Source organism: Dendrobates tinctorius, unplaced genomic scaffold (assembly GCF_039654945.1).
Source record: "Dendrobates tinctorius isolate UK_male_01 unplaced genomic scaffold, ASM3965494v1 ptg000158l, whole genome shotgun sequence".
Classification (NCBI taxonomy): Eukaryota; Metazoa; Chordata; class Amphibia; order Anura; family Dendrobatidae; genus Dendrobates; species Dendrobates tinctorius.
Window position 1 is genome coordinate 3,251,050 of NW_027361825.1, and position 26,318 is coordinate 3,277,367.

The window sequence follows — 26,318 nt, forward strand, 5'->3', positions numbered from 1 at the left end:
CTCAGCTAAGAACAGGAAACTGAGGCTACAATTTGCACAAGCTCATCGAAATTGGACAGTAGAAGATTGGAAAAACGTTGCCTGGTCTGATGAGTCTCGATTTCTGCTGCGACATTCGGATGGTAGGGTCAGAATTTGGCGTAAACAACATGAAAGCATGGATCCATCCTGCCTTGTATCAACGGTTCAGGCTGGTGGTGGTGGTGTCATGGTGTGGGGAATTTTTTCTTGGCACTCTTTGGGCCCCTTGGTACCAATTGAGCATCGTTGCAACGCCACAGCCTACCTGAGTATTGTTGCTGACCATGTCCATCCCTTTATGACCACAATGTACCCAACATCTGATGGCTACTTTCAGCAGGATAATGCGCCATGTCATAAAGCTCGAATCATCTCAGATTGGTTTCTTGAACATGACAATGAGTTCACTGTACTCAAATGGCCTCCTCAGTCACCAGATCTCAATCCAATAGAGCATCTTTGGGATGTGGTGGAACGGGAGATTCGCATCAGGGATGTGCAGCCGACAAATCTGCGCCAACTGTGTGATGCCATCATGTCAATATGGTCCAAAATCTCTGAGGAATGCTTCCAGCACCTTGTTGAATCTCTGCCACGAAGAATTGAGGCAGTTCTGAAGGCAAAAGGGGGTCCAACCCCTTACTAGCATGGTGTACCTAATAAAGTGGCCAGTGAGTGTATCTATCATCTATTATCTATCTATCTACTTATTATCTATCTATCTATCTATCTATCTATCTATCATCTATCTACTTATTATCTATCTATCATCTATCTACTTATCTATCATCTATTATTTATTATCTATTAATATATCTATCTATGAATCATCTATCTATTTATTATCTATCTATCTATCTATCTACAGTATCTATCTATCTATCTATCTATCTATCTATCTATCTATCATCTATCTAAATAAAATTAATAAAACCTGTTAAGGTGATGTCCAAACCTCCAAAATAGAAAATAAAAAAATACAGGCAGCACTCCAAAAATTAAAGTGAAAAACAGTGTCAGCTAATGGATCAGTAAAGCCACAGTTTTCACTTAAATTTTTGAAGTGCTGCCTGTTTTTTTTCTGATTATCTATCTATCTATCTATCTATCATCTTTCTACTATGTATCTATCTATCTGTCTATGATCTATTTATTATATATCTATTATCTATTTATCTATCTATCTACCTACCTATCTACTTATCATCTATCTATTATGTATTATTTATTATTTATCTGTCTATTATCTAGCTATCTATCTACTTATCATCTATCTATCTATCTATCTGTCTGTCTATTATTTATGTATCTATAATCTATCTTTTTATCTATCATCTATCTAATGTATATATCTATTATCTATCTATCTATTAATTTATCTATCTATCTATCTATCATCTGTCTATTATCTATGTATCTAAAGAGCCATCATTGAGATTTTGGTAAGTGACAAATGAAGGTGTGCATGCAGTACTCTGTGTATAATTTTTACTTTCCCATTTGTATTTGATTCACTCATACTGGATATAACCTTAGACCAGACTCTTTTAACAAATATAGATTCAAAACCAGATCCTCTAAAGTAGTACAAACCCTAGGCAAGACCCTCTTAAATTAATATAGATCCTCTAAATTAATATAATACAGACCAGTGGTGTAGTTAAATCCTATGGGACCCAATGCAAAATTTGGACATGGGCCCCCACCTAAATGTTGGTCAGATGTATGGTCTCTTGTAGTGTTCTAGATCCTATAAAGACATACTGTACATGTTCTCCCCCCATGTAATAATGGCCCCCATCCTGGCACCTTTTTGTAATAATTTTCCCCATCCTGGACCCTGTGTTATAACATATCTTCCTGGTATAATATTCCCAATTCTTGTAAATATCCTGTGCGACTTCCATTTTTCTTCAGCACATCACAGGCAAGTCTGATGTCAGCACCGGTGGGGATATCTGAGACATGGCTGGACGAGAGCCACGACTGGGCGGTTAATTTACAGGGCTATAGTCTGTTCAGAAATGACCGATCAAATAAGCGAGGGGGGAGGCGTGTGTTTATATGTAAAATCATCCTTAAAACCCATCCTTCGTGATAATATATATGAATCTAATGAAAATGTAGAGTCCCTGTGGGTGGAGATAAGGGGAGGGGGGAAAAATAATAAATTACTGATAGGGGTTTGTTATAAGTCTCCAAAAATAATGGAAGCAACAGAGAATATCCTCATAAAGCAAATAGATGAAGCTGCGACTCAAGGAGAAGTCATTATTATGGGGGGCTTCAACTACCCTGAAATACATTGGGGAACCGAAACCTGCAGTTCCAGCAAAGGTAATAGGTTTTTGACAACTAGGAGAGACAATTACCTTTCACAACTTGTTCAGGAACCAACAAGAAAGGGGGCACTGCTAGATCTAATATTAACCAACAGGCCAGACCGCATATCAAATGTAAGGGTTGGGGGTCACTTGGGTAACAGTGATCAGAAATTAATAAGTTTTCATGTATCCTTTAATAAGATGTGTAGTAGAGGGGTTACAAGGACACTAAACTTCAGGAAGGCAAATTTCCAACGGATGAGAGATGATCTTGGTGCAATTAACTGGGACGATATCCTGAGACATAAAAATACACAAAGAAAATGGGAGAAGTTTATTAGCATCCTGAATAGGACCTGTGCGCAATATATACCGTATGGGAATAAACATGCGAGAAATAGGAGGAAACCACTATGGCTAAATAGAGCTGTAAGGGGTGCAATAAGGGACAAAAATAAAGCATTTAGAGAATTAAAGCAAGTAGGTAGTGATGAGGCATTAACTAAATACAGAAGATTAAATAAATTCTGTAAAAAGCAAATCAAGACAGCAAAGATTGAGACAGAGAGACTCATTGCCAGAGAAAGTAAAAATAATCCCAAAATATTCTTTAACTACATAAATAGTAAGAAGCTAAAAAATGATAGTGTTGGTCCCCTTAAAAATAGTCTGGGTGAAATGGTGGATGAGGATGAGGAAAAAGCCAATATGCTAAATGACTTTTTTTCAACAGTATTTACACAAGAAAATCCCATGACGGATTACATGATCAGGAATAAAAATTCTCCATTAAATGTCACCTGCTTAACCTAGCAGGAAGTACGGCGGCGTCTAAAAATCACTAAAATTGACAAATCCCCGGGCCTGGATGGGATACACCCCCGAGTACTGCAGGAATTAAGTACAGTCATAGACCATTATTTTTAATCTTTAAAGATTCCATAATAACAGGGTCTGTACCACAGGACTGGCGTATAGCAAATGTGGTGCCAATATTCAAAAACGGGACAAAAACTGAACTTGGAAATTATAGGCCAGTGATCTTAACCTCAACTGTGGGTAAAATCCTGGAGGGTTTTCTAAGAGATACTATACTGGAGTATCTGGAGAAGAATAACCTCATGACCCAATATCAACATGGGTTTACGAGGGACCATTCCTGTCAGACTAATCTGATAAGCTTTTATGAAGAGGTAAGTTTTGAAAAATCCATGTACACCACGTCCACTGCATTCCCGGAATGCAGTGGACGTGGTGTACATGGATTTTTCAAAAGCTTTTGATACGGTGCCACACAAAAGGTTGATACATAAAATGAGAACAATGGGGATAGGGGAAAATATGTGTAAGTGGGTTAAGAGCTGGCTCAGGGATAGGAAACAAAGGGTGCTATTAATGGAGCACACTCGGACTGGGTCACGGATAGCAATGGGGTACCAAAGGAGTCAGTATTGGGCCTGCTTCTTTTTAACATATTTATTAATGACCTTGTAGGGGGCATAGAGAGTAGAATTTCAATATTTGCAGGTGACATTAAAATCTGCAGGGTAATCAATACAGAGGAGGACAGTTTTATATTACAGGAGGATTTATGTAAACTAGAAGCTTGGGCTGATAAATGGCAAATGAGCTTTAATGGGGATAAATGTAAGGTCATGCACTTGGGTAGAATGAACAAGATGTATAATTATGTGCTTAATTGTAAAACACTGGGCAAAACTGTCACTGAAAAAGACCTGGGTGTATGGGTGGATGACAAACTCACATTTAGTGGCCAGTGTCAGGCAGCTGCTGCAAAGGCAAATAAAATAATGGGATGCATTAAAAGAGGCATAGATGCTCATGAGGAGAACATAATTTTACCCCTATATAAGTCACTAGTGCGACCACACTTAGAATACTGTGCACAGTTCTGGTCTCCGGTGTATATGAAAGACATAGCTGAACTGGAGCGGGTGCAGAGAAGAGCGACCAAGGTTATTAGGGACCTAGGGGGTCTGCAATACCAAGACAGGTTATTACACTTGGGGTTATTTAGTTTGGAAAATCGAAGGCTTAGGGGTGATCTTATTACAATGTATAAATATATGAGGGGACAATACAAAGACCTTTCTAATGATCTTTTTACTCTTAGACCTGTGACGGGGACAAGGGGGCATCCTCTACGTTTGGAGGAAAGAAGATTTAAGCATACTCACATATGCGGATTCTTTACTGTAAGAGCAGTGAGACTATGGAACTCTCTGCCATATGATGTTGTAATGAGTGATTCCCTAATAAAATTTAAGAAGGGTCTGGATGCCTTTCTTGAAAAGTATAATATTACAGGGTATATACACTAGTTTCCTTAATATTGCGTTGATCCAGGGAGCTAGTCTGATTGCCGTATGTGGAGTCGGGAAGGAATTTTTTTCCCCAATGTGAAGCTTACTGTTTGCCACAAGGGTTTTTTTTGCCTTCCTCTGGATCAACATGTTAGGGCAGGTTAGGATAGGATATGGGATGGACTAGATGGACTTAAAGTCTTCCTTCAACCTTAATAACTATGTTACTATGTTACTATGGAATACAGACCCTCAACCATACATAATACAGATCCTCTAAAGCAGGGATAGGGAACCACTGGCCTTTTACAGCCCTTGATGGCATTTCCTCCAGCCCCCTGGCAGACTCCCAGGAACTGATGTTCTTGGGCCGATGTCCCCAGTTTTACTTCCTGCCAGCCCTTTAATTCTACCTTAGACTGTGGGCACACACATGCAGCACTCACCACTGAATGCTGCCATGCACGCAACAAAGGATAATGTCCTGACGCTGGCCAGTGCCAATGTCAGGGTGTTCTATGTGTGTGGAGTTAGTGCACTCCCATCTCTGCAGTGATGAAGGCAGTAAACGCAGTGTCTCCTATGTGTTGTATATACACCAGTTCCAGCATCTCCTTTGTATTTACATCAGCTTCAGTGTTTCCTATGTGATGTATATTCAGCGTCCAAATGTCTCCTATGTGATGTATATACACCAACCCCAGGGTTTCCCATGTGATGTATAAAGTAGTCCCAGTGTCGCCTATGTGATGTTTATACAGCTGTCTCAGTGTCTCCATTGTGATGCATATACAGCAGTCTTGGTGTCTCTTATGCGATATAAAGTATATATAGCAGTCCCAGTGTCTCCTATTTGATGTATACATAGCAGTCCTAATGTCTCCTATGTAATATATTCAGCAGTCTCAGTGTCTCCTTTGTGATGTATATATAGCAGTCGCAATGTCTCCTATGTGTATATGTAGGATACTAGCAGGTGCGTAGGATGCAGTGACGAGCACGAAGCAGATCAAATGTTAATGGGTGTTTTTTATATAACGAGAGGAAAAAAGATGACAAAGCTTTCTCCACGCAGGGAGTTGATATGTACAAGTTACACAGCGGTATTGCGCGGGCAGAAATATGAAAAGTACAGTATAACGTGGTGTCACGAACCGGGGGATGTGACCTTTGGCCGCACATGGCTATCACAAACACAGGGGGGCTTATCTTAGTTATCCCACCGCTGGCTCCATGTGATAAAAACAGCAAGCTAGTCTTGCCCTAACAATTTACCGCAGGGGGATTTATTTTAGTTATCCCACCACCGCCACAATATGTTACAAGTTGTCGGGATTTATGGATATCCCACTTTTCAGTTACACTTTGGAACTCGCAACTCTCCGGCGCCCCCCTTACCCTCAGGTCAGTCAAGGAAGTACACCTAGGATAATTAGTCGCTACTTGTTGTGCAATGGCTGTTTGGCCCGCCTCCAGTGAGGAAGTTCTAAATGCTTTGGCCGCAGCCACACAATCAGCTTATAAAACCCGCTCAGTCACTACCAGCGCTACCTGTTATGATTGGGTCACCGAGGAGGAGAGCAAGCCTAAGCTAAGCCACAGAAAACCAGAGAGGTTGGTAACTAAGCGGATTGCAGACCCCTGATCCTATCCACAGAACTAGCAGTAGCCGTGGAGCATGCCGCAGAGCTAACAGCCGGAGAGCTAACTAAGCCTAAAGCAAGAAAGGGGAAATCTAAACTGCCCCAGAGCAGACCCTAAAGGAATAGATAGCCCCCAAACATATATTATCGGTGAAACAAGATGAAAACACAAATGCAGGTAGGAAAATAGACTGAGCAAATGATGGAGCCCACATTGACTAGACAGGACAGGAAAGGAAAGACACTGTCTGCAATCATGCAAAAAACCCTGCAAAAGGCCAACACGCCTGATGCAAAAAATACTGAAGTCGCATGACTTCGCCCACTATATCGGCACTCTGGTATATTCTGAAAGCAGAGCAAAAAGAGGCCAATCTAATAAGGGACAAAAACAAACTGGCACAAGAAGTAACATATGGATGGTGATTCAGCACAGCCTCAGCCGGAGCTGGCTGACCCACACAAAACTGAAATAGACAAAACCAGATCAAATGTGAACAGAATAGAAAAGAACACTTAGCTGAGCATGCAGGGACTGAGCTGGAAACTAAGACCTCAGGAGGCAGGAAAAAATCACCAGCAGGGATAGAGGGAGTCAGCTGTCTTAAATCCAGTCTGAAACCCCAGATCTCCAATCGTCATCCTCATTATCAGGTGGCAAGCCTCTTTTAATCAGATCAGCTCCATTACCTCCAGTAACCACCAGAGGGAGCCCAGAAAGAGAACTCGCAACCCCTCTGTCAATATGACCAGCTCCACTACCTTCAGTAGTAACCAGAGGTAGGCCAGAAAGTGAATTCACAACAGTACCCCCCCTTGAGGAGGGGTCACCGACCCCTCATTCACGCCCCAGGCTGATCAGGATGGGCCCGGTGAAAAGCACGAACCAATCTATCGGCATGAATGTCAGAAGCAGAGACCCAAGAATTATCCTCCTGGCCATAACCCTTCCATTTGACCAAGTACTGGAGTCTCCGTCTAGCCAAACGAGAATACAATATTTTCTCTACCTCATATTCCACATTGCCTTTAACCAATACAGGGTCAGGAGGCACCGCCATAGGAACTACTGGCTCCACAAACCTCTTCAACAGAGATTTATGAAACACCTTATGGATCTTAAACGTAACTGGAAGAGCCAATTGAAAAGAAACAGGATTAAGAATCTCCAAAATCTTATAAGGTCCAATGAATCTTGGCTTGAACTTTGGAGACGCAACCTTCATAGGAATATTCTTTGACGACAACCAAATCATATCACCCACTTTAAACCGGGGACCAATGGTCCTATGCCGGTTGGAAAACCGTTGGGCTTTTTCCTGAGAGGGACAACTTATCCACCACTTGGTCCTAAATCTGCTGCATTCTCTGTACCACAGTGTCTACACTTGGGCAGGTCGAAGATTCCGGTTGCCCTGAAGAAAATCGAGGATGAAACCCAAAGTTACAGAAAAAGGGCGACATCAAAGTGGCAGAACTAGCTCTATTGTTTAGCACGAATTCGGCCAAGGCCAAAATGAGACCCAGTCATCCTGATCAGCATATATAAAACATCTCAAATAGGACTCCAAAGTCTGGTTTGTTCTCTCAGTCTGCCCATTGGTCTGAGGATGAAATGCAGAGGAGAAAGATAACTGAATTCCCAATTTGGAACAAAAAGCTCTCCAAAATCTGGAAACAAACTGGACTCCTCTGTCCGACACAATGTTCTCAGGAATCCCGTGCAACCGAACTACCTGTTGTAGAAACAAGGGCACCAACTCAGAAAGAGATGGCAACTTTGGGAGTGGTACAAGATGGATCATCTTAGAAAATCTATCACAAATCACCCAGATAACAGTCATTCTCTGAGAGACAGGAAGATCGGAAATAAAATCCATTGAGATATGGGTCCATGGCCTCTTGGGCACCGGCAGGGGCATCAACAACACACTAGAACGAGAACAGGGTTTGGACCGAGAACAAGTCCCACAGGACTGCACAAAATACCTGACATCACGAGATAAGCCAGGCCACCAAAAAGACCAACTCATCAAATCTCTGGTACCAAAAATACCTGGATGACCAGCCAACGCGGAGCAATGAATTTCAGACATTACTCTCTTCCTCCACTGGTCAGGGACATACAATTTTCCCATAGGGCAACATTCAGGTTTGTCCTCCTGAAATTCCTCCAGGGCATGTCTCAAATCGGGTGAGATGGCGGAAAGAACCACACCCTCATTTAGAATGGTAGTAGGCTCAGTCACAATAAGAGAATCCGCAAAGAAACTCCTAGAAAGGGTGTCCGCCTTAACATTCTTAGTGCCCGGAAGAAAAGAGACCACAAAATTAAAACGCGTGAAAAAAATGCCCACCTAGCCTGTCTAGGATTCAAGCGTTTGGCTGATTCAAGATAAATCAAATTCTTGTGGTCAGTGAGAACCACAACTTGATGTCTAGCTCCCTCCAACCAAGGTCTCCACTCTTCAAATGCCCATTTCATGGCCAACAATTCCCAATTCCCCACGTCATAGTTACGTTCAGATGGGGAGAATTTTCGAGAAAAGAAGGCACAGGAATTCAATTTAGAAGTCACCGGATCTTTTTGGGACAAAACAGCTCCTGCACCAATCTCAGAAGCAGCTACCTCCACCTGAAATGGGAATGAGACATCAGGTTGCCGTAGAACCAGAGCAGAAGTGAATCTCCGCTTAAGCTCCTGAAATGCCGAGACTGCCTCTGGAGACCAATTCACCACATCAGCACCCTTTTTGGTCAGATCAGTCAGTGGTTTGACAATACCAGAAAAATTACTTATAAATTTACGGTAGAAATTAGCAAAACCCAAAAACTTCTGGAGCGCCTTCAAAGAAGTGGGCTGAATCCAATCATAAATGGCCTGTACCTTGGCCGGGTCCATTTCAATAGCCGACGGGGAAAAAATGAATCCCAATAATGAAATCCTCTGTACACCAAAGAGGCACTTCGATCCCTTAACATACAGGGAATTTTCCCTCAAAATCCGGAACACAGTCCGGACATGTTCCACATGAGAATCCCAATCACTGGAAAAGATCAAAATATCATCCAGATAAATGATCAAAAACTTATCCACAAAGTCCCGGAAAATATCGTTCATAAAAGATTGGAAGACAGAAGGGGGATTAGTGAGCCCGAAAGTCATTACCAGGTACTCAAAATGTCCCTCCGGAGTATTAAACGCCGTCTTCCATTCATCCCCGTGCTTGATGCAAATAAGATTATACGCCCTCCTGAGGTTGTAGTACCAGCAGGTACGCAGGATGCAGTGTCGAGTCACGAGACAACTACGGTGCCTTCTAAGAATACGTTTATGGGACTTGAGGGGACTTTCCTCAGTCACGGCCTGATCACCGAAACAGGGGCAACACAGGTTGCCCACGCTTGGGCTCTAAACAAGCAAACACAGTAACGCAGCACACGACTACTCCCGGCAAAAGTCGGTCACTATAGGGCCGCGGTTTGGCCAATTACGGGTCCTTAAGTCTAGAGCCTACTTAGCCGTCCAGATATCCCTCGCCGTTCGCGCTGGTGGTCTTTCGTCGAAATAGTTGCTGGGCCCAGTTGCTGAGGTGTTGATGCAGTCTTCGCGCTCTCCGACGCGCTGAGGACACTGGAGCCCCACAGGCCCCGGCGGAGTCCTTGGACGGTTGGGCCGCAGTGCCTCCAGTGACAGGCCACCTGCACAGCTAGCGGCTGCGACGGGGAGTCCGCGATCAAGAGAGGCCCGGCTCCTGCTGCGGACCGGAGCGGGACAGTTGTGGCCGCTGACGGCGCGGTGCTGGCCGCGGCCACTGGTGAAGGCAGGGCAGCCGTGGGTGGCAAGGAACAGGCTGTGGTCATGAGCTCAGGGGAGGCGGCTGCGGGCGACCGCGGGTAGGCCGCAGCCGCGGGCAGAGGGGAGGCGATAGCGGCCGCGAGCTGTGCTGGGGCCGCAGTGGCCGCAGGCTGGAGAGGGGCAACAAGTCTCCGACGGCTCTCTGGATACCGTCCCTCTGGAGTCCTCAGTCGGCGTCCTCCCTTGCGCTGATGAGTCGCTCTAGCTGGCAGTCGCTCCCACGCTCTCCTCCTGTCTCTGTCCCGGTTTGCTGACTCATCGTCTGGGGGATTCCCCGCCTCCTTTATACCGGTCCCTCCCCCAGCCCACCTGTTAGTCACAATGGTCGGTCCTCGAATCCTGTCCCCCGGGAAGTTTCCCCCAGAACCCAGATGACGGCTCCTCTGGTTCCGGCCCGGACACTCGACGGGGGCCGTTCCTCCCACACTCCCCCGCCCTGTATGTTCGCCAGTCCTCGGGCGAGGGTTTCTGTAGACTCGTGTTAGTTCCTTGGGATGACTGTCCTTGTCGCCATATGAACTGGTCCTGTTCGTACCGTTCAGTGGGTTTGCCAGCTGTTGACCGCTCAGAGCGTCAAAGCTCGGGTGTAGTGGAGTCTTCTGGGGTGGTGGAGGGTGGTCGAATAGTTGGTTCTGGTGGGATGTCTGGGTCTGCTGTAGTACCACTACTGGGACGCGCCGTAGATGTGATGGGGAAGTCCTCTTCGTCATCCAGGTCCCAGACCGTGGGCCGAGGGTCGGGGACCTGGAGGGTAGGTTCGGGCCGCGGGGGATCAGCAGACGTACAAGGTCGTAACATGTTACGGTGCACAACCCGAGTGAGAGGCGTGTTATCTCATTCAGACTGTATTTCCTATACAGGCCCATCGGGGCTTACCCGACGCAACACTCGGTACGGGATTGCCTCCCACCATGGTTCTAATTTGTTTTGGGGACGTTGATCAAGTACGAGTACCCGATCCCCAGCCTGAAAGTCAATAGGTGGGGGTAGTGCTCCCCCCTGGTGTTCTAGATCCCGGAGTTTCGTATGTACGATCTGGTGGAGGGTCTGCAGCTGATGCCGATGATTTCAGACCCATGAGGATACCCTGGTCCAGGGTTGTGGCTCTTCCGGATTTAATTCCACCTCCGTAATCCCTTTGCCTTCTCGCCTGAACAGCAATGAATAGGGGGTGTAACCCGTTACTCGATGCACTCGGTTGTTATACACCCACATCAGCTCGGGGACATATTCAGGCCAGCGGGCCTTGCGGTCGCTCTCCAGGGTGCGCAGCATTTGGATCAATGTACCATTGAATCGCTCGCAGGCTCCGTTTCCCTGCGGGTGGTATGGCGTAGTCTGCGATTTATCGATTCCGTACAGATGGTGAAGCTCTTCCATGACTTTTCCTAGGAAGCACACTCCTTGATCCGAATGTATTCGTTGTGGACAGCCGTACATTTGAATAAAGTTCTTACAAATCACGTAAGCAGCCAACTCTGTTGTTTGGTCTCGGGTGAGGGTGACCACGGCGAACTTGGTGAAATGGTCCACCATTACGAGACAATGTTCATACCCCTGATAGGCAGGACCGATGGTCAGGTAGTCCACCATAAGAAGCTCCAGGGGGGCTGATGTTACAATAGTCTGCACCGGGGCTTGTTGCACAGGGGGTTTAGCAAGCTCGCACGGGCGGCAGGTCCGACAAACTTCTTCTACAGCAGTGTGTAAGCGTGGGTGGTATACTATCTGCTGTAACCACTGTAGCATCTTTTTTTTTTTTTTTTCAAATTAACTTTATTGAAATTTTAAATTTGAAAGGTGGTGGAAAAAACAAGGATAAGGAAGTTAAGGAAAGAGTGGGAGGGGGAAATGGGAAAGAGGGAAGGAAAGAAAAGGGAAAAAAAGGAGTGAGAAGACATTTGTGATATACATACACAAGTAAACACATTTACATCAAAGTACCACATAAACGCCTAGCAGCATAAGCTAAACTTCTACGCGGACGAATCTCCGAAAATCGAAACAGTAGTTCAAACTACAGTATGTTATGGGAAAGCCTCTGACCAACGGGACCATTTATCAGAAAATTTTTTAAAACAATCGTTACCAATGGAGAACTTTTGTTCATATGTCTTGTGAAGAACAATCTGCTCCACAATCTCTTGGATGGAAGGAGGAGTAGTACTCTTCCATTTGTATGCAATAGCATTTTTTGTAATCAGTAAGATATGAATAACAATAGCCCTAAGAGAGAAATGTATGAAATTTAGACCAACAGAAAGCAATGCCATCTGAGGGGAAAGGACAATATTCCCATCTATTAGAACGTTAATCATATCGGAAATCTTTTTCCATAGCGGTTTTATCTTAGGGCAATTCCAGAAAATGTGAAGTAAATTACCCCTATGGCCGCAATTTCTCCAACAGTCCGAGGAATTACGACTGCCAATCAAAGACAGCCTTGCGGGAGTTAGATACCACCGAGAAACTATCTTAAAATACGACTCTTGTAGAGTCATTGAGATAGTAGAGGAATAAGTACGGGCAAGAGCCTTTTCCCACTCGTCTGCATCAATTGTTAGTTGAAGCTCTTCCTCCCATTTTAACATAAACGGGGATTTAGCAAATTCGATGTTATGATTGAACCATCCATATCTATACTTGTAGCTCCAAAAGATTTTGTGATCAGGGTTACAAATGATATTTTGTGCTGCTTCGGAGAAAAAAGGTCTATTGGAGAGAAATTTTTGTATCTGATCTTTTACAATCTGATGTTCGCAAAAAGCAGAAAAAGGAACACCAAAGTTACTTTTTAAAGTATTAAAGGGTAAAAAATTTTTCCCATCAAATATGTCTTTTAATTTTATGATTTTATATTCTGTCCATAGAGGGTTGACCACTTTGTTATATAGTTCAAAAATGAAAGAAATGGCAAGATTACTTAGAGATTCAAATCTATCCAAGCCTCTCTTTGGCCTAGCCAATTTAGACCAGGCCCTGCTAGCCGCTATAAATATTTGGTGCGTTTTGGTACTAATATTTTTAATGTTCATTAATTGTTTGAGAATGAGTTCTTTAGGAGCAGAATCTAGATTTAGCGTGGTCTCAAGATCTAACCAAGCAGGGGCTTCCTCCTTGGACCACCAGTGGAAACTTTGCTTAATTAGATTGGTGTAGTAATGAGCCGTAATATTAGGTAGACCCATTCCGCCCGTGAGTTTATTTTTGTGAAGTGTTCCAGTAGCAACTCTCGCTCTTTTGTTGTTCCACAGGTAGGCGTTAATTAATGACTGAATATTATTTAAGTATGATGTGGGAATTGGAATAGGTATGGATCTAAAAATGTATAGAATTTTTGGAATTATGAAGGTCTTGACCGATATATTTTCCCCCACCACGATAAATCTTTCCCCGCAAAAAAATTAAAATCGAGTAGATATTTCTAATTAAAATGTCGATATTTGTGGGGATAAGCGAGTTCATATTTTTAGTTATTTTAATCCCAAGATAGGTGAAATCTTTTTCCACCCAGCTCCATGAGATAACTTTCTTAATCTCATCAATCTGAGAAGGGTCCAAATTAAAATGCATTACCTGAGACTTGACCTCATTAATTTTAAAGTATGATAATCGAGAAAACCAATCAAGTATGTTTTGGGTTTCAAAAATGGATATTAAAGGATTTGTCAGGGTTAGAACAACGTCATCGGCAAATAGGCCAATTTTAAAGTCCCTACACTTTGTTTGAATTCCTGAAATATTTTTTTTCTCCCTTATTGCTTGAGCTAAAGGCTCAATAGCCAGTGCAAACAACAAGGGAGAAAGGGGGCAACCTTGTCGTGTACCGTTCGAGATTAGAAATGATGATGAAAGGTGGTTATTTGAAAAAATTTTTGCAGAGGGATTCGAGTACAGAGCCATTATTGCAGAAAGACTCTGTGGGTTGAAGCCAAATTTTTGTAGCGTTAAGTTTAGATATGTCCAATTTAATCGGTCGAATGCTTTTTCCGCATCTAAAGAAGCAATAACTGAAGGGATTTTTCTAGAGTTGATAATTTTCATTAAGTCAATAATCCTTGTTCCATCCACGGATTGTCTACCCCTAACAAAGCCTATTTGATCATTGTTTATTAATTTAGGTAGGAAGTTATTGATTCTATTGGCAAGAATTTTTGAGTATAGTTTAATATCTGTGTTTACTAATGATATTGGCCTGTAATTTGTTAGTTGGTCTGTATCTCCTTTGGATTTTGGGATCAAAATGATTGTAGCCTCCAGCATTTCTTTTGGGAATTTGCCAGTTGAGGAAGCTATGTTGAAAATTTTGGATAGGTGTGGCGCTAAGATTTCACTGAAGGGCTTGTAATATTCATTAATGAAGCCGTCTGGCCCTGGAGATTTGAATGCTTTTAAATCTTTTATGTTTTCAATAATTTCTTCTATTGAAAAAGGAGCTGTGAGGTCAGTCAGATTGTCAAGCGTAAGTTTTGGCAAGGTGAGATTTGAGAGAAACGCCTTAATTTCTGATTCTTTTGGTTGGATTTGATGTGGATTTTGGTTAAGATTATATAACTCGGAGTAAAAGGAAGCAAACGCATCCACAATGTCTTGCGGGTGAGTCAGCAACTGTCCCCTAGGGGAAGAAATTTTAGCAATTCTATTATGAATTCTCTGTCTTTTTAACCTGTTCATCATGTAACGAGTTGGTTTATTTAAAGAGGCGTAATGTTTAAATTTGGATGATTTGACAACTGAATCATAAAAAGAAAAAATCAATGATCTCAATTCCTGTCTCAGATTTATAATTTCAGATTGGATTGTGGTTGAATGAGTTGAGGAATTAGTTAGTTCTGATTCTTTGAGTTTTATCGTCGATTGCAATTCTTTAATCTTAGCCCTATTTTGTTTCTTTACCTTAGATGAAATTTGAATCAGGGCCCCTCTAATCACAGCCTTGTGGGCATTCCAGAGAATAAATGGGTCCACTGTATCTGACCCGTTCTCTCGGAAATAGTTCTTAATAGCTGAAATAATTGTGTTCTTATGGGTTGGGTTGTTAATAATGTTTGCATTACACTTCTATAGAAAGTGTTTCTTAGAGGAAGGACCGGAAATCAGTTCACCAATAACAGGAGCATGATCAGATACTGTTTTGGGCATTATAGATATTTGTTTAAATTTGGGCAGAGAAAAGACATCGGAAATCATCAGATCAATCCTAGAAGCAGTTTTATGCACATCGGAGAAGTGGGTATATTCTATGGATGTAGTATTAAGACATCTAAACACGTCATACAGCTCATTTTGGTGTAACCAGTTGTTTAGTGTTAAGGCTTTGTATCTGTTTTTGGCTGAAGAATCAAGGTGGCCATCAGGTACTACATTAAAATCTCCCATCATTATTAGGTCCCCTTTTTTAATTTCTAGTAGTTTCACTGTAGCGTCTTTTGAGCACCAAAGTGAGCCCCTTTTTCATGGGCGTCCCGGGCCAGTTGGTTGAGATGGTCTCCGGGCACGATCACCTGCCATATCGTAGCTGATGTGGCTCGTGATATGGCCTTTCGATATAAAAGTCCTTTTTTGATGACCAGTTTTTCCCACTGGCGCAGCATCAGTAACATATCTTGGGTCAAAGTCTGCCTCTGTGAGCCCGTGGGCAATTTACCGGTGGCCACCCATCGGCACAGGAGTCCAATTTCTGCATCTTCTTGTTGCTGCTGTATCCACTGGTCGCGGGGCTGTCCCAGCATCCCCCCTAGGAGTTCCGGACTAGGCACTTCCTGCGTGCTGACTGCAAGCGCGGTGGTGGTGAGGGTGAACGGCGTCTCATCTGCTTCTAATTCGTCATCTCGGTTTCTCCCTGGGGTGGTGTGTCGGATTCTGGAGAGCGCGTTGGCGTGCACATTTTCAGCTCCCCGTTTATAGATGATCTTATAATTGAATTTGGCCATCCGAGCTACCCACCGCTGCTCGAGGGCCCCCAGCTTGGCATTCTCTAAATGGGCTAATGGGTTGTTATCGGTCCGCACTACTACTTCGGAGCCCGCCATATACTCTGCGAATTGCTCCGTCATTGCCCACACTACCGCGAGTAGCTCGAGCTTAAAGGAGCTGTAATTGTCTGGGTTGCGTTCTGAGTCGTGTAGCGACTGACTACCATAGGCGATCACTTTTTCTCGACCATCCTGCACCTGTGACAACACAGCTCCTAGTCCCTGGAGGCTCCCGTCGGTATGCAGGATGAACGGTTGCGAAAAATCCGCATATGCCAATACCGGGGCGTCCGAGAGAGCAGCTTTGAGGTCTTGAAACGCATCCTCTTGCGGTTGCTGCCACTGGATCTTCCGTCCATTCGTCCCTGAAGGAGCCCCCTTCAGCAGGTCTTGCAGGGATCGAGCTCGACATGCAAAATTCTTTACGAACCGACGGTAGTAGCCGGCCAACCCCAGGAAGGCCCACACGTCCTTCACTGTCTCGGGGGTAGTCCACCCCTGGATGGCAGCGACCTTTTCCTGGGATGGTTGAACGCCCTCTGCCGAGATGGTATGCCCCAGGTACTCGATCTGGGTGTGGAATAGATGGCATTTCTGGGGCTTCACCTTCAACCCGTACTTCTGCAGCCGGCCGAGCACCTGCCCCAACCGCCTCAGGTGGTCCTCGAAGCTGGCAGAATAGATGATAATATCGTCCAGGTATATCAACGTGGCTTCGAAGTTGAGGTCTCCCAGACACTGCTCCATCAACCGCTGAAAAGTTCCAGGGGCGTTGGCCAGCCCAAACGGCATCCGATGGAACTCGAACAGTCCCATGGGAAGGATGAATGCCGTCTTGGCTCTGTCCTCCTCCGACATCGGCACCTGCCAGTACCCACTGGCCAGGTCAAGGGTGGAAAAGTACGTTGCGCTCCCCAGGGCGGACAGAGACTCTTCTATACGGGGCAGCGGATACGAATCCTTGATGGTGCAGGCGTTCAACTTCCGATAATCCACGCAAAAACGTAGAGTGCCATCTTTCTTCCGAACCAGGACGATAGGGGCCGCACAAGGGCTTTGACTTTCACGTATGACCCCCTTTCGGAGCATTTGGGCTAATAGAGTTTTTACTTCCTGATATAGCTGCGGTGGTATTTGCTGATATCGCTCCCGGATGGGGGCTGTTCCCGCCATGGGGATTCCATGTGTGATGGCCGTGGTACATCCAAAGTCGTCCTCTTGGCTGGCGAAGACACTGTAAAATTGCCCAAGAAGTGTCTCCACTTGGAGAAGCTGGGCCGGCTCTAGACCGGAAAGCAGCCCGCATTTTCTCCAAGATGACTCGACCCTTTTCGTGGGCCGCAGGTGCGGCAGGTTGTTGGGTTCGCACCGTGACTGCCCAGGGATCTTCGGGTTGCACCCGCAACCGGACCGCGGGGTCCGGCAACATCTCCTCCAATGGCCGGACTAGCTTGGCCACTTTGGCCTGGGGCTTCAGGGCGATGTTTTGATCTTCCAGGTTGATGCACCGTACCAAGACGGTCCCTCCCCGCACTGTGGCCAGGGAGCGGGCCACCAGGATGCCAGGGTGCAGGCGTTCCGAGTAACAAGGTTCCACCTGCACTGGCATTGGATGTCAATTGGATGCTTAGATGCGAATAAAATCGGTTCATCGCCGGAAATTCAGATGACAGACGGATCCCTGGATAAGAAACCTTTGTGTAATTTCGTACCGTAAAAATCGGACCGATTTTTTAATCATTGTGTGTGACTCCAGTCTTAGTATTTAAAACTAATAGAGGGGTTCGAAGCAAACCCAAATCAGTAGCGTAATTAGCTTATTGACACGAATGAATTTGTCACAAAGCAAGGAGGCAGAACTAATAAATTTTATAGTTTATTCCCAAAAGATGGGCAGTGTTTACAGATGATAAAAAGGCTTTACGAAATGAGACAATAATAGTATGTACAATGCAACTACAAATAAAAGGGATTTAAAAGCAGAAAATAAAACTTACATATTGCTTATTTCACTTCAGGCAGAACCATGCAGGGAGGAGGAGCCAAACATCACCATTTATTTGAGATCTTATTGTCACGGCATCCCAGCAGCAACTCACTAGGGGGGGCTCAGTTGCACTTATAAGTTTGGGCTTGTGACATCACCATAGGGGCTGTCTGGTGATGGTCCTCCCCCTGCTCTTACAGTTACAATCTTGCTGAAAAACTTATAACCATAATTCGCAGAGGGTACTTCGTATAGAAACGCACATAGTATCATCTTTTCCAGCTTGTCGCTGGTATTCATCCAAAACCAAACTCGAACTAGTTATTCCCCACCGTTCAGGAGAAATCCATTTCTCTGGTTCTTTTGTTGCTGGAACCATGAAAAACATGGGCCTGGAAGCTAAGTCGGCGCACATCGCAGAAATGTAATTTTCATGTATCTGTCACTGATTGGGTCCGAGATACGGCCTCTTTAATATTTCCCACACTTATCCACGCACATGGGCTAAGACAAAGAAAATTCTTTCTACTAATTAAGACATTCCTTGCAGTGAGGAGGGGAGGGGGACAGGAAAGAGCTAGTGTAGTGTTACAAGCTGTGAAGCTGCAGGCACAAGGCTGCAATGTGTGACAAGGGGGGGAAGAGGGGGGTCACTTGGCTCTGCGCTGCTATGAATCATTCTAGAGAGTGTAGAGAATGGAAGATTCTGGAATGTTCCAGAAAAGTCATGCATGATATTTTTAGATTATCGTTGCACCTCCCCCTTTTAGAGTGCGCTAAGGAGGTAAAACCTGCCGGTACTCGTCCATGCGCACCTCAGCGGGTTAGCCCCGACGGGACAACCCATCGGCATTTCCATGCTCGCTGCTTTTTTGTGTTGTATGGTAAAGTCATACTGCTGGAGGGCAAGGCTCCAGTGTAGCAACATTCCATTAGTTCCGGGCACTGTGTGCAGCCAGCTTAGAGGGTTGTGGTCGGTTACCACCGTGAAGGTGCGTCTGTACAGATAGAGCTGAAAACGTTGCAGTGCCCAGACCACGGCCAGGCACTCCTTCTCGATGGTGTAGTATGCCACTTCCCTCGGTAGAAGTTTCCAGCTCAGGTACAACATGGGGTGCTCTTGGTTCCCCGAGTCGGCCTGGCTAAACACAGCACCGAGGCCAAACTCGCTGGCGTCGGTCTGTACCAGGAATGGGTGACTGCTGTTGACTGCTTTCAACACTGGAGAGTTGGACAGGGCTGTTTTCAAAGCTTGGAAGGCCGCCTCGCAGCTGTCTGTCCTGTCGACTGTTTGGGGTAGACTCCCCTTGGTGAAGGCCGTCAAGGGTTTTGCAAGGGCGTTATAGTCCTGTACGAACCACCTATAGTACCCTGCAGTGCCCAAGAAGGACATCACCTGTTTCTTGGTCCTGGGGGTGGGCCAGGACACGATTGCGTCCACTTTATCTGATTCTGGACTCATGGAACCCCCACCTACCCGGTGCCCGAGTTAATGGACCTTACTCATGCCCATTTGGCACTTTCCCGGCTTGATGGTCAGACCTGCCTGGTGAATAAACTTGAGCACCTCCTGGAGATGCTGAAGGTGTTCCTCCCAGGTGGAACTGAAGATGGCAATGTCATTCAGGTACGCCACGGCATACTTCTCCTGTCCCTGAAGCAGGTGGTTGACCATCTGCTGGAAAGTGACAGGGGCATTTTTCATGCCGAAGAGCATGACCGTGGACTCGTACAGTCCAAAGGGGGTGATAAAGGCGGATCTCTCCTGCGCCGCAGGGCTCAGGGAAATCTGCCAGTATCCCCGACTCAAATCCATGATGGATATGTACTTTGCATTCGCCAACCGCTCAAGCAGATCCTCGATGCGCGGCATCGGGTGTGCATCAGAGGTTGTGATGGCGTTGAGCCCCCTGTAGCCCATGCAGAACCAGGTGGTCCAATCCATTTTAGGCAGGAGAACTACAGGTGAGGCCCACGCGCTCGTGGACCGTTGAATCACCCCCAGCTTTAACATCTCATCGATCTCTTGGTGCATAACCTGCTGCAGCTCCTCAGAGATCCGATAAGGTGTTTGCCGTAGTGGGGCGTGATTCCTGGCGTCCACCTCGTGGACCGCTAACTCAGTCTGTCCGGGTCAGTTGGAGAACACGGTCCAGGAGAGTTCCAGGGTGGCCAACTGTGACCGCTGGGGTACGGTTAGGGAGGCACTTACCTCCATGTCCTCAATGGACCCATTGGCCTTGTCTTGGGCCAGCATGTCCAGGAGGGGGTCTTCCTCCCCATCCTCGGGCAGGTTGCAGACCGGTAGGATGCAGGCTTCACATTCATGATGAGCCTTCAGCATGTTGACGTGAAAGGCCTTGCGCCTACCCCGAGCGTGATCAAGCGTGACCACGTAGGTGACTGGGTTGAGCTGTTGGTGGACGATGTATGGGCCTTCCCAGGCTGCCTGAAGCTTACACGTTGGTACAGGGTCCAGCACCCACACCTTTTGACCCACCTAGTAGGTCCGCTCCTGGGCGTTCTGGTCGTACCAGTGCTTCTGGTCAGCCTGAGCCTGCACCATGTTGTCATGTACCTACTGTGTCAAGGTCTGCATCTTGTCACGGAAGCGCATGACATAATCCACGATGGACACTTCAGTGGGGTTTTGTTCATCTTCCCAGGATCCTCTTATCAAGCCAAGTGGTCCCTGGACTCGCCTGCCATACAGGAGCTCAAAGGGGAAGAACCCCGTCGAGGCCTGCGGAACTTCTCTGTAAGCGAATAGCAGGTGTGGGAGGCACCGCTCCCAGTCACGTATGCTGTCTCCCCGGGGACATCTACAGACCCATCAGCGGGTGCTGCTATGGGTGTTACCTCCCCATCCACCCCCAACATTTCAGGAGCAGTGCTACTTATGGGCCAGTTACCTTCCTCGGTGGCACTGGTCAGTGGCATGGCATCACCTTCCTCACTGCTCCCATGCACCTCCCCATTTCCTGTAGCACCGATGCTTGCCCCTGCTAGGGGTCCCTCAGCCGTCTCACTCCACAAAGCGATGGGGCTGAGCAGTCCTGTACCTGTGGACACATCAACCTTTGCAGAAAAATGGCTATCAGGTTCAGTTGGCACATTTACATCATCATCAGCATCCTCCCTAGGGAAAGAATGGTTATTAATTCCAGTTGGCACATTTACATCACCATCAGCATCATTCCTAGGGAAAGAATGGTTATTAGTGGCATCATTACTCATCAAAGCATTGGCACGTAATCATCATCATCATCCTCAGGGTTAACGTTACCCTTATTATTAGATTGGGGAGGGGTGTCAGGGACGTAGTATGCAACCATCCTCCCCAAATCAGTCCCCAATAAAACATCAGTGGGCAGGTCTTTGGACACCCCCACTTCCCTCACCCCACCCCCAGCACCCCAATCAAGATAAACCAGGGCAATTGGCAAGGGACAGCAGGTGCCCCCAATCCCGGTGACAGTTAGGGTTTTCCCCTCAATCATCTCTTCACGGGTCGCCAGTTCGGGTCGGATGAGGGTTCAGTCAGCCCCTGTGTCCTTGAGGCCTGTAGCAAGATGGGCCCCCACCCGGACAGGCTGTAAGTTGTCATTGATCCTCCCAACCACACCACCCGCCAAAAGAACAGAGGCGTTGGGCCCAGAGGCTTTGGCTGGGGGGTTCTTCTGCCTCTCTGGACAGGTGGCAGTGATATGTCCAGTCTGTTTGCAGAGGAAACACTGGTGAGGGTATGATGTAGGCCTGGCGTTGGCAAATGGTGTCGAGGTAGCTATTTCGGGAGGGCTAAATTAACCCTTCACTGTTGATCCAGTGATTTCCAAATTAATCCACAGGGCGTTGCTAGCAACTGGGAATGACCACACAGAGACGGGGGTCTCTGTATGGGAGGATCGAGACAGATCACTAGTCCCCTTTATTTTAGTCACTTCTTTTATAATATTTTGCTTAATTATGCAAAGTTCTCAACTACCAAGGGAACCATTTCACTTTTTAAGCCAATAATATTGCAAGAAAACCGGAAACTGCATATATGTCCGTATCCAAATAGCATAGAAAGTAGTATAATGGCATAATCTTCAGACTTCTACAACCCCGGTTCTTTTATCTTGCACCTGCTGGGAACAGTCTGGTTTCAAGACAGCCTGAACTCTTTCATCCCAATTACAAAAATGTATCTTACAGTAACAAAAATGGAGAAACAAAACCTTCAGAGAATGGAGAAAATGAAACTTCGGCTCTGATTTTAATTTTACCCCTTCACAATGGAACAGGGCCTCCGGTGTGTCAACTGGCAGGGGCACTGGGGTTGGTTGCAGGCTTATCCCCTCTACAGCTGGCGGTGACTGCCTTCCAAGTCTCCGGTTTCTGGTTGGCCTCATAGTTGTCGGTGATCTGCGCTGCTTTGTCTGCATTCGTTGGTTTTCGATCCAGGATGAACTGTCGGACCTCAGCTGGGCAAAGATGTAAGAACTGGTCTTTTATAATCAGGTCTCTCAGCAGTTCAAAGTTGGTCACTGACAGTCTGTGGATCCACTGGTCAAAGTGGGTCCTGAGTCCTTGCATCACATCGGTATAGCTGTCGTGAGGGCCACGTTGGAGGTTCCGGAACTTCTTGCGGTACACCTCAGAGGTTAGCCGGTATTTGGTGATCAGGGCCTGCTTGATGGTGTCATAGTTGTCATCTTCTTCTGACGGGACAGAAGCAAACACCTCCAGAGCTTTGCCCTTTATCCCTGGGGTCAAGTACCTTGCCCATTGTTCCCTAGGCAGCTGGTACTGTCTGCAGGCTTTCTCAAAAGCTCGCAGAAAAGTGTTCAAGTCCCCATCATTTTCCATTACGGGAAAATGCTCTGGCTGGGGTTTCAGACTCTGAGCGCTGTTAGGCTCACGGCTCCGGGCTGTGGAGGGCATCACTCCTTGTCGGAGCATCTTCAGTTCGTGGGCTCTCTCAGCCTCTCGTTTGGCTCTCTGGGCCTCTGCTTGGCGCTCAGCTCTCTCTTGAGCTTCCAGGATCAGCTGTAGGCACCTGTCCGTATCGTCAGTAGAGATCTGTTGCAGGGCCATTTGCGGATAGCGGTCCACGACTTCCTGGCTGCCAGTCAGGCTGGCCTGCACTAGCTGGACCTCTGTGGCTGCACCATCAGCACTGGTGCTGCCTTCTGCACCCTGGCTCCACTCCCATTGCAGCAGAGCCGCGACCAACTCGGCTTTGGTCTTGTCGGCAGCGTCAACCTGGTTTGCTGTGCACAGGGCCCTAAGGGCATACTTCTTAAGCTGCTTATAATGAGATTCTTCCCGCGTAGCCACGGTTGCCAAATATAAAAAGGATAGAAAAACAAAGAGAAGGGAGGGGGTAATCGCAAGTACACACAATTGTCTCAGGACTAATAAACACTGAGTTTCAGTCTCCTAAACTTTTGCTGCAGGGTCCTCGGAAGAACCGTGCAAGTCTTTAGTGAGAGGAATGCTTGCTCAAACCAGATCACTAATGCTCTATGATCCCACCGCTCTGCCACCAATATGTCTCAAACCAGGGGATGTGACCTTTGGCCGCACACGGCTATCACAGGCACAGGGGGGCTTATCTTAGTTATCCCACCGCTGGCACCATGTGATAAAAACAGCAAGCTAGTCTTGCCCTAACAATTTACCGCAGGGGGGGGTTTATTTTAGTTATCCCACCACTGCCACAATATGTTACAAGCTGTCGGGATTTATGGATATCCCACTTTTCAGTTCAACTTTGGAACTCGCAGCTCTCTGGCGCCCCCTTACCCTCAGGTCAGTCAGGGAACTACACCTAGGATAATTAGCCGCCGGACGGGCTACTTGTTGTGAAATGGCTGTTAGGTCCACTTGCAGCGAGGAAGTTATAAATGCTTTGGCCGCACCCACACAATCAGCTTGTAAAACCCGCTCAGTCACTACCAGCGCTACCCACCTAGCCAGAACACACTTTGCTGCCACCAGCTTCAGATTCCTCATATTAATATTTAAAACTAATAGAGGGGTTCGAAGCAAACCCAAATCAGTAGCGTAATTAGCTTATAGGCACGTATGAATAAGTCACAGAGCAAGGAGGCAGAACTAATAAATTTTATAGTTTATTCCCAAAAGATAGCCAGTGTTTACAGACGATAAAAAGGCTTTACGAAATGAGACAATAACAGTATGTACATTGCAACTACAAATAAAAGGAATTTAAAAAGCAGAAAATAAAACTTACATATTGCTTAGTTCATTTCAGGCAGAACCATGCGGGGAGGAGGAGCCAAACATCACCATTCATTTGAGATCTTATTGTCATGGCATCCCAGCAGCAACTCACTGAGGGGGGGCTCAGTTGCAGACTTATAAGTCTGGCCTTGTGACATCACCGAAGGGGCTGTCTAGTTACAGTCCTCCTCCCTGCTCTTACATTTACAATCTGGCTGAAAAGCGTATCATAACCATAATTCGCAGAGGGTACCTCGTATAGAAATGCACATAGTATCATCTTTTCCAGTCTGTCGTTGGCATTCATACAAAACCAAACTCGAACTAGTTATTCCCCACCATTCAGGAGAAATCCATTTCTCTGGTTCTGTTGGCACTGGAACCGTGCAAAACATGGGACAGGAAGCTGAGTCGGCGCACGTCGCAAAAATGTAATTTTCATATTTCTGTCACTGATTGGGTCCGAGATACGGCCTCTTTAATATTTCCCACACTTATCCACGCACATGGGCTCAGACAAAGAAAATTCTTTCTACTAATTAAGACATTCCTTGCAGTGAGGAGGGGAGGGGGACAGGAAAGAGCTAGTGTAGTGTTACAAGCTGTGAAGCTGCAGGCACAAGGCTGCAATGTGTGACAAGGGGGGGAAGAGGGGGGGGTCGCTTGGCTCTGTGCTGCTATGAATTATTCTAGAGAGTGTAGAGAATGGAAAATTCTGGAATGTTCCAGAAAAGTCATACATATTTTTACATTATTATCGTAACACGTGGTGACAGCCTGACTTCAGCTGTCACCAACGTTAAACAAAAAAATAGCTACCGGCGGGAAAAGGAAAATGTAGAGTTCAACTTATCAGACTCTGATGTCCGGAGGGAGGTGGTTGGCAGAACCTACGATGGTGCCACAGGCGGCGCGTCACGTTGATGAAGACGTCCTGGATGTACCGGAGGCACTGTCTTGGCAGCGGCGAAGAGTCTAGAAACTTTTGGTGGGCTGTTGTATGTCCGGGTACAAGCGGCTGTTGTTCCGGCGTATGAGGAGGAAGGAGCCGGTCTCAAGGCCGCAGACGCGGCTGAGTTGAAGTCTCCGATGGGGGCTGTGCACCCCAAGCTATCAGCGGTCAAGGGTTGTGCAGTCCGGTCAGTGTTTCTTGTCTGCGGTCCCGTAGGGTTGGCGTCAGACAGCGGTAAGCGGTCACTGGAGCTGTTGCTGGGGGTAGGGTAGTAGACACTCAAGCGTAGTCTGCCGTCTGGAGGGTTGCCTGCAAGGAGGGAGCAAATCTTCACCTGCCGCAGCTCCTGTCTTCCCTCCAAAAGCCCTGGGTTCCCGCACTCAGCCCCTTTTATAACAGACCCGCCCTTGGCAGCAGGGGTCACAGGTCTGTCCCGGTCAGGTTCTCTGTCCCCCTGCAACACTAGTGGCAGTCCAAATGGTTCCTGCCCAGAGACACCATTGCCTCTATTGTTCTGGTCCTTCCTGCCACATATAAATAGCAGTCCCAGTGTCTCCTGCATGATGTATATAAAGCAGTCCTGTCTCCTATGTAATGTATACACTACAGTCTCAGTGCATCAGGTAATTTATATATAGCAGTCTCAGCATCTCCATTGTGATGTATATAGCAGTCTGTATCTCCTATGTGATGTATATAGCAGTTTCAGTGTCTCCTATGTGATGTATAAACAGTCAGTGTCTCCTATGTGATGTATACACTACAGTCTATACAGTCTAAGTGCCTCCTATGTGATATACAGTGCCTTGCGAAAGTATTCGGCCCCCTGGAACTTTCAACCTTTTCCCACATATCATGCTTCAAACATAAAGATACCAAATGTAAATTTTTGGTGAAGAATCAACAACAAGTGGAACCCAATTGTGAAGTTGAACGAAATGTAATGGTTATTTTAAATTTTTGTGGAAATTCAAAAATTGAAAAGTGGGGCAGGCAATATTA

At 46.1% G+C, this 26,318-nt stretch overlaps 1 protein-coding gene across 1 annotated transcript in view; it reads left to right on the top strand.

The window, feature by feature from the left end:
* LOC141051766 (complement C2-like) overlaps positions 1-26,318 on the top strand; it is a 75,213-nt gene that overhangs the window by 19,249 nt on the left and 29,646 nt on the right. The gene's annotated exons all lie outside the window — the stretch shown is intronic.